The sequence below is a fragment of the Equus quagga genome, chromosome 4 (genome assembly GCF_021613505.1).
Source record: "Equus quagga isolate Etosha38 chromosome 4, UCLA_HA_Equagga_1.0, whole genome shotgun sequence".
In the NCBI taxonomy this organism is placed as follows: Eukaryota; Metazoa; Chordata; class Mammalia; order Perissodactyla; family Equidae; genus Equus; species Equus quagga.
The window spans coordinates 9,165,440-9,171,439 of record NC_060270.1 but is presented as its reverse complement, the minus strand read 5'-3'; positions in this window follow the sequence as shown (position 1 = coordinate 9,171,439).

The following is a 6,000-nucleotide window of genomic DNA, read 5'->3' as shown; positions in this document are numbered from 1 at the left end:
GACAACATGGATGGACCTTAAAGGCACTACGCTAAGTGAAATGTCAGAGAAAGACAAATACTGTATGATATAATCTATATGTGGAATCTAAAAATACCCAAAAGACCCCAAAAAACCAAACTCATAGAAAAATAGATCAGACTTGTGGTTACCAGAGGCAGGGGGTGGAGGAGGAGGGAACTGGATGAAGGTGGTCAAAGGGTAGAAACTTCCGATTATAAGCTAAATAAGTACTAGGGATGTAACATACAATATGATGACTATTGCTAACACTGCTGTATGATATGGAGGAAAGTTAAGACAGTTAATCCTAAAAGTTCTCATCACAAGGACAAAATTTGTTTTCTCTTCTACTTTCCTTTATTGTACCTATATGAGATGATGGATGTTAGCTGAACACACTGTGGTAACCATTTTCTAACATATGGGAATCAAACCATCATGCTGTATGTCTGAAACTTATACAGTGAGCTATGTCAATTATTTCTCAAAACTGGAAAAAAAAAGAGCAAAACTGAAGTATTCCACGTGTGGGCTGCAGTTAACTCTTGCTTTGAGAGTTGCCCACCTGCCCCGCAGATTTCAGACTTTCCTCCCCCCACAGTCATGGAAGCTAAGTCTTTGAAATCTCTTTCTCTTGCTGGTTCTGGCAGAAAGAGGATGAATGACAGCACCAGAATCCATAAGCATGGCTGCTGTAATGGAAATCAAGTCCAGATTGTTAATTGAAATTCTTTGATAATTAGGAATCATTGGCAGTAACTTAAAATATTCGGGCAGAAGACTGTTGCCATACAGATTTTTATAAAAAACAACAAAAAAACTATCAAACTATAGGTCTGGCCAGAGTACATCTAACTTGAATCGCTGTCACTGTGGTGAGGTGTCATTGCCTCACACCCTCTTCCCAGACTTGTTCTAGAGACTGATTTATCTAGAGACCTTCGAATCAAGAGACAACGTGTCCCTTTGACATTGCCACAATTGTGAAATATGAAGTTTCTTTATGGCCTTCCTCCAAAGGTCCTGCATGTTTTTACTGGAGTTACTGTCAACTAGGAGAGGGCAACACTCAGATGCTGGCTCTGGGAGGCAGAATGCCACCATGAAACAAGTCAGACTGAGGCCTTAGAGCATGGGGTCAGGAGATAAACGGAATTTCAGCATGAGTCCATACCATAATAGGCCTAGTGAGTTTGGAAATACACTCTGAGGTTATTTTTCTTGTTTCCAAATGCATAGTTGGTATACACATAAACCACAACTAGCAGGATCCCAATATTGGCTCCCTGACCAGTGGAATGGACACTATTAAAATAGAAAGAGCTTATTTGAAGCCCCTGAAGTAATTCTTATCCACAAAGCACAATATTGAATCTTTAGAGAAACTCTAGAAATGAGCACCAACATCAAAGTCTTGAGAAGATATAGGGGTGGTGTTATGGGTTAGACTGTGTCCCCCAAAAAGATATGGTGATCTCCTAACCTCCAGTACCTCAGACTGTGAACTTATTTGGCGATAGGGTTGTTGCAGATATAATTAGTTAAATTAAGATGAGGTCATGCTGATGTAGGGTGGGTCCTTAATCCAGTATGGCTTGTGTCCCTATAAGTAGAGGAGAGAGACACAGAGAAGAGAATGCCGTGTTAAGACACAGACACTCACAGAGGGAGAATGCCATGTACGATGTAGGAAGAGATCCGAGTGACGCGGCTGCAAGCTAAGGGATGTCAAAGATTGACAGCCACCACAAGAAGCTGGGAAGAGGCAAAGAAGACAGCATGGCCCTACCAACGCCTTGATTTTGGAATCCTAGCCTCCAAGACTGTAAGAAGATAAATTTCTCTTGTTTTGCCTAGTTTATGGTACTTTGTTACAGCAGCCCCAGGAAACTACTACAGGTGGTATTCCTTTCACATGTTCCTTTAACTCTCTTCTTTCTTCATTGAAAAATTTAGATGGGTCTTGGAGAATAACATTGGAATATCTTAACAGATCAGGTGGTAACTTCAATTGGGCACCTGACTGGGGAAAATCAATAAAGCCTCTAGCAACTGCTGTGAAGTTATTGAGATGGCAAATGATTTTTATTAATAATAGTAAACCAAGACCAGCAGAATCAATTTTCTTTCACCTGGCAGAGCCAACAATATTTCTTACAAGCTTAATTCCCCTCTTTGTGAACTTTCTGGTTCTCTATCATAACTGAGTCCACACGCATTTTGATCATCTCACATTTCCACAGAATGTTACGCTGTCCACTACATTAAGACACCATGCATATTGGACCTGGTGAGCGTAGTACACATGGTATTCTTGAAAGAAAAATGCACATCAGATAATGGGAGAAAAAATTTAAGGCCATGCCAGTTCAGTGAAATTTCTAGATGTCTGGTTTTCTCGTCTAGTTATATTCTTCAAAGGGATGACAATTGCCGCACTTTGTCCTACCAACCATAGAGAAAGTTAAACATTTATTAGGCCTCTTTGCTTTTGAATGCAACATAAATCATATTTGGATGCACTGCTCTGACCATTTACCTAGTAATTTGTCCAACTTGAAATCTGGCCTAGAGGAGGCTCCCCGGCGGTCCCAGGCTGCATTACAAGTGCTCTGTCACTTGAGCCTTAACACCCAGCTGATCTAATGGTGCTTAAATTTCCCGTGGGCTATTGAAACACTAAATGGAGCCTGCCACAAGCCTCCATTTGCGTGTTTCAGAGCGTTGAGCAGTAAAACGCTCTCTTCAGCAACTCCTCTCCATTTGAGTTGTAGCTCTGGATTGTTTCTGGTCCTGGTAGAGGCTGAAGAAATCAGTCACCACAGGACAAGTGACCAGGAACTTGAGCTACCCATCTTGTCTTGAGTGTCACTTATGCCACTAAGCTGTATCTGGGCATGTGCAGCGGCTGTCCATTATTCAATGGAAGTGGTTTGTATGAGACTCGGCTTGAGCAGCTCCCCAGGGCACAAGATATTTGCATAAGTGATTGATACTCACAGCACACTTAAACCTGACACATTGATTTCTCTCTTTCAACCTACATTTTGGTTCCATGAGAAAGTTCCCAACAACAGGTTGACTGAAGAACAAATATTGGCAGCCTGCTTTACTGATGTCCTCCTGGAAGACTTGGAAGATTTGTCCCTTTATTGTTATTTCTCCTGGCAGAATTTTCCTGGCATGGGAATTGTTTGTATTTTAAATACAGCAGAATCCCTTCTCAGAGCTCTAATTTGAGCCATAAAGCCCATGTATAAACTGGTAATTAATTTCTGCTTTAAAGATAACATTTTGATTTTGTTTTTCTATAATAGAAGATGGAGTCGCTGAAGTCATAGTGCTGGATTTTGACAAATTCACAGACCGCTCACAAGGCTGAAGGGGTCAGAGACGTGTGGGAGAATACCAAGCCTGGAATAAAAGTCTAAAATCAAAATGTGAAATGAAAATTATTAATGGAAAATAGAGAGGGATGCAGAAGTCAGGATAAATGCAAGATGTTCCTAGCACACAGGTCAGTTAGCGGGGCAGATCTGTAGTTGTCTGAGGGAACAATGATGGGAGCTTCATGACAGGTAAAGCAAAGTTGATTGGGATGAAAACGTATGTAAAGAACTTACCAGAAGATTTCTCAGAAGAGACCAGGCAGCGGTTAAGTTCGCACGTTCCGCTTCTCGGCAGCCAGGGGTCCGCCGGTTCGGATCCCAGGTGTGGACATGGCACCGCTTGACAAACGCCATGCTGTGGTAGGCGTCCCATGTGGTAGGAGTCCCACATATAAAGCAGAGGAAGATGGGCACAGATGTTAGCTCAGGGCCAGTCTTCCTCAGCAAAACGAGGAGGATTGGCAGTAGTTAGCTCAGGGCTAATCTTCCTCAAAAAAAAAAAAAAGAAATTTGAGGTTAGGTTGGATATTATTGACTTTCATCTGATAAAGAGAATACACACAGAAGTATTCAAACCTTCCCAAAAGCACTGAACTTCTAAATTTTTTCTTTAAAAAACTATCAGTTCTTATTTGGAATTTTAATATTTAAAATATATCAAAGCAAAGACACTGATTGAATGGCAGGGATGGTGGAAGCTGAGGGTGCCCTCGTCTTGTCTCGTCTTGTCTTCCTCCCTCCCCTTAAGCTGTACTGGTTTGAAAACCATCTGTGTTTGTCCAAGTTTTTATTGAGAGCAAGATCACTGATGCATTTTTAAAAAATAATATTCACTTAAAATGGAAGGCAACCTAAGTTTTCGCAAAAAATGTTTGAAAACTATAAAATGGTAGTAGTTATAAATTCTTCTTCTATAGCTTTGACAACTTTTGTAGTTACAAGTCTCCTGACTCATTTTTTACATTCTCAAAAAAGTCTCAGTGTGATTCTAGAAGCACCGAGTAATGTGAATGACTCATTTTTTACATTCTCAAAAAAGTCTCAGTGTGATTCTAGAAGCACCGAGTAATGTGAATGCTTGAAACAGGGATGAAATGTTTGTTTGCCATTATGTCTGGGCCTCATGGGGACTTACTTGTCCTATCCTACACCCACCTGGAAGCAGGACTCAACATTTCTGTCAAACCCATAGTAGCTTCTAAGGCTTCGTAAAATTACATTTGTGTTGGGGGATTCAGTAAAGATTTTGTAGGAGAAAAGGGGGAGTTGCATTTGCATGCCACACAAAAATACTTATTATAACTCCCCACTAGACATCTCAGTTTTACTTCTAAATTTCTAATTTCTCTATAGCCTCTCATTTCTCTCCCACCCTTCTGGAACCCGGCTTTCCCAGCTCTCTTGGCTTCGGTTTTCCCACCACTCCTACCCCCAGGTCTGACTGTAATTCTTCCCTTTCTTTGTTCCCTAGTAGAGAGCAATTTAACAGTCATGCCCCACCTCACCATTTGCTCAGCAAACAATACAACCTCCCTATACTCCATTCCTTTGAGAAGTCAGTGAATAGCTGATTATTTTTCCATCAGAATTTTTTCTATCATGTTTTTAACTTACTGAGCTTCACATAACTAGTGGAGCAAATCTCCATTGACAGCCAGTTATGAATTTTTTCTGTCTCTTTCATTAATTATATAGTTCATAGCCTTACATCTACCTATGGTCTCTCCATGGCATATTATGGAAATCTTTCTAATATTGCATAGATTGGTCAGGAAAGGCTAGATTATGTTGCAGTAAGAAAGAAATACAAAATCTCACTGACAGAAAAAAAAAAAAAACCTAAATCCTTGTCTTGCTCATTCTAAACCTCTGTTGTGGGTCAACTGGAGTTTCAGGCCTTTTGACCACACCCCAGAACCTAGTCTGATGAAGCAATCACCATCTCAAACACGGGTGTCACACTGGAGAGGGAAAGAGAGCTGGGGGTGGGGGGTCTGGCCACAATAATTGAATGCTGAGGCTCAGAGGTGACATATTTCTTCTTCTCATACCTCATCACCCATCCATAAAGGGGCCAAAAAGCCCATTGTTCTATGTGCCCCAAAGGTGGGAAGCCAGAAATACTTGTAAACATCACGAGTGACTACCACACTGTTAGTAACTTCTCAACTCACCTCTCATTTTTCTCCCCCACAGATGCGGATGTGTCGTTCTCAGGTGCTGGCACTATTTGTCCCTTGTCCACTTATTTTATTTCTTGCAGGGATGCATTGCAAAAACAGCTCTTTCTACTCTGCCCTCCATATTACCTCCTCTTTCTCTCCTTAGTCTCTGGTTTCCTTTTGCTAAGGATTATCAACAAGATATTTTACCCACGCTATCGAGGAGCCTGAGGTTGAAATGTGGAATTTTGCCAAGTTCATTGTAAAATGTGGTTTGAAAGCTTCCCTGCATGAGAATTATCAAAAAATAATCAGCAGAGGGCTGGCCCTGTGGTGCAGAGGTTGTTTACACATTCCGCTTCGGCGGCCCGGGGTTCGCCGGTTCGGTCCTGGGTCTGGACATGGCACTGCTTGGCAAGCCATGCTGTGGCAGGCGTCCCACATAT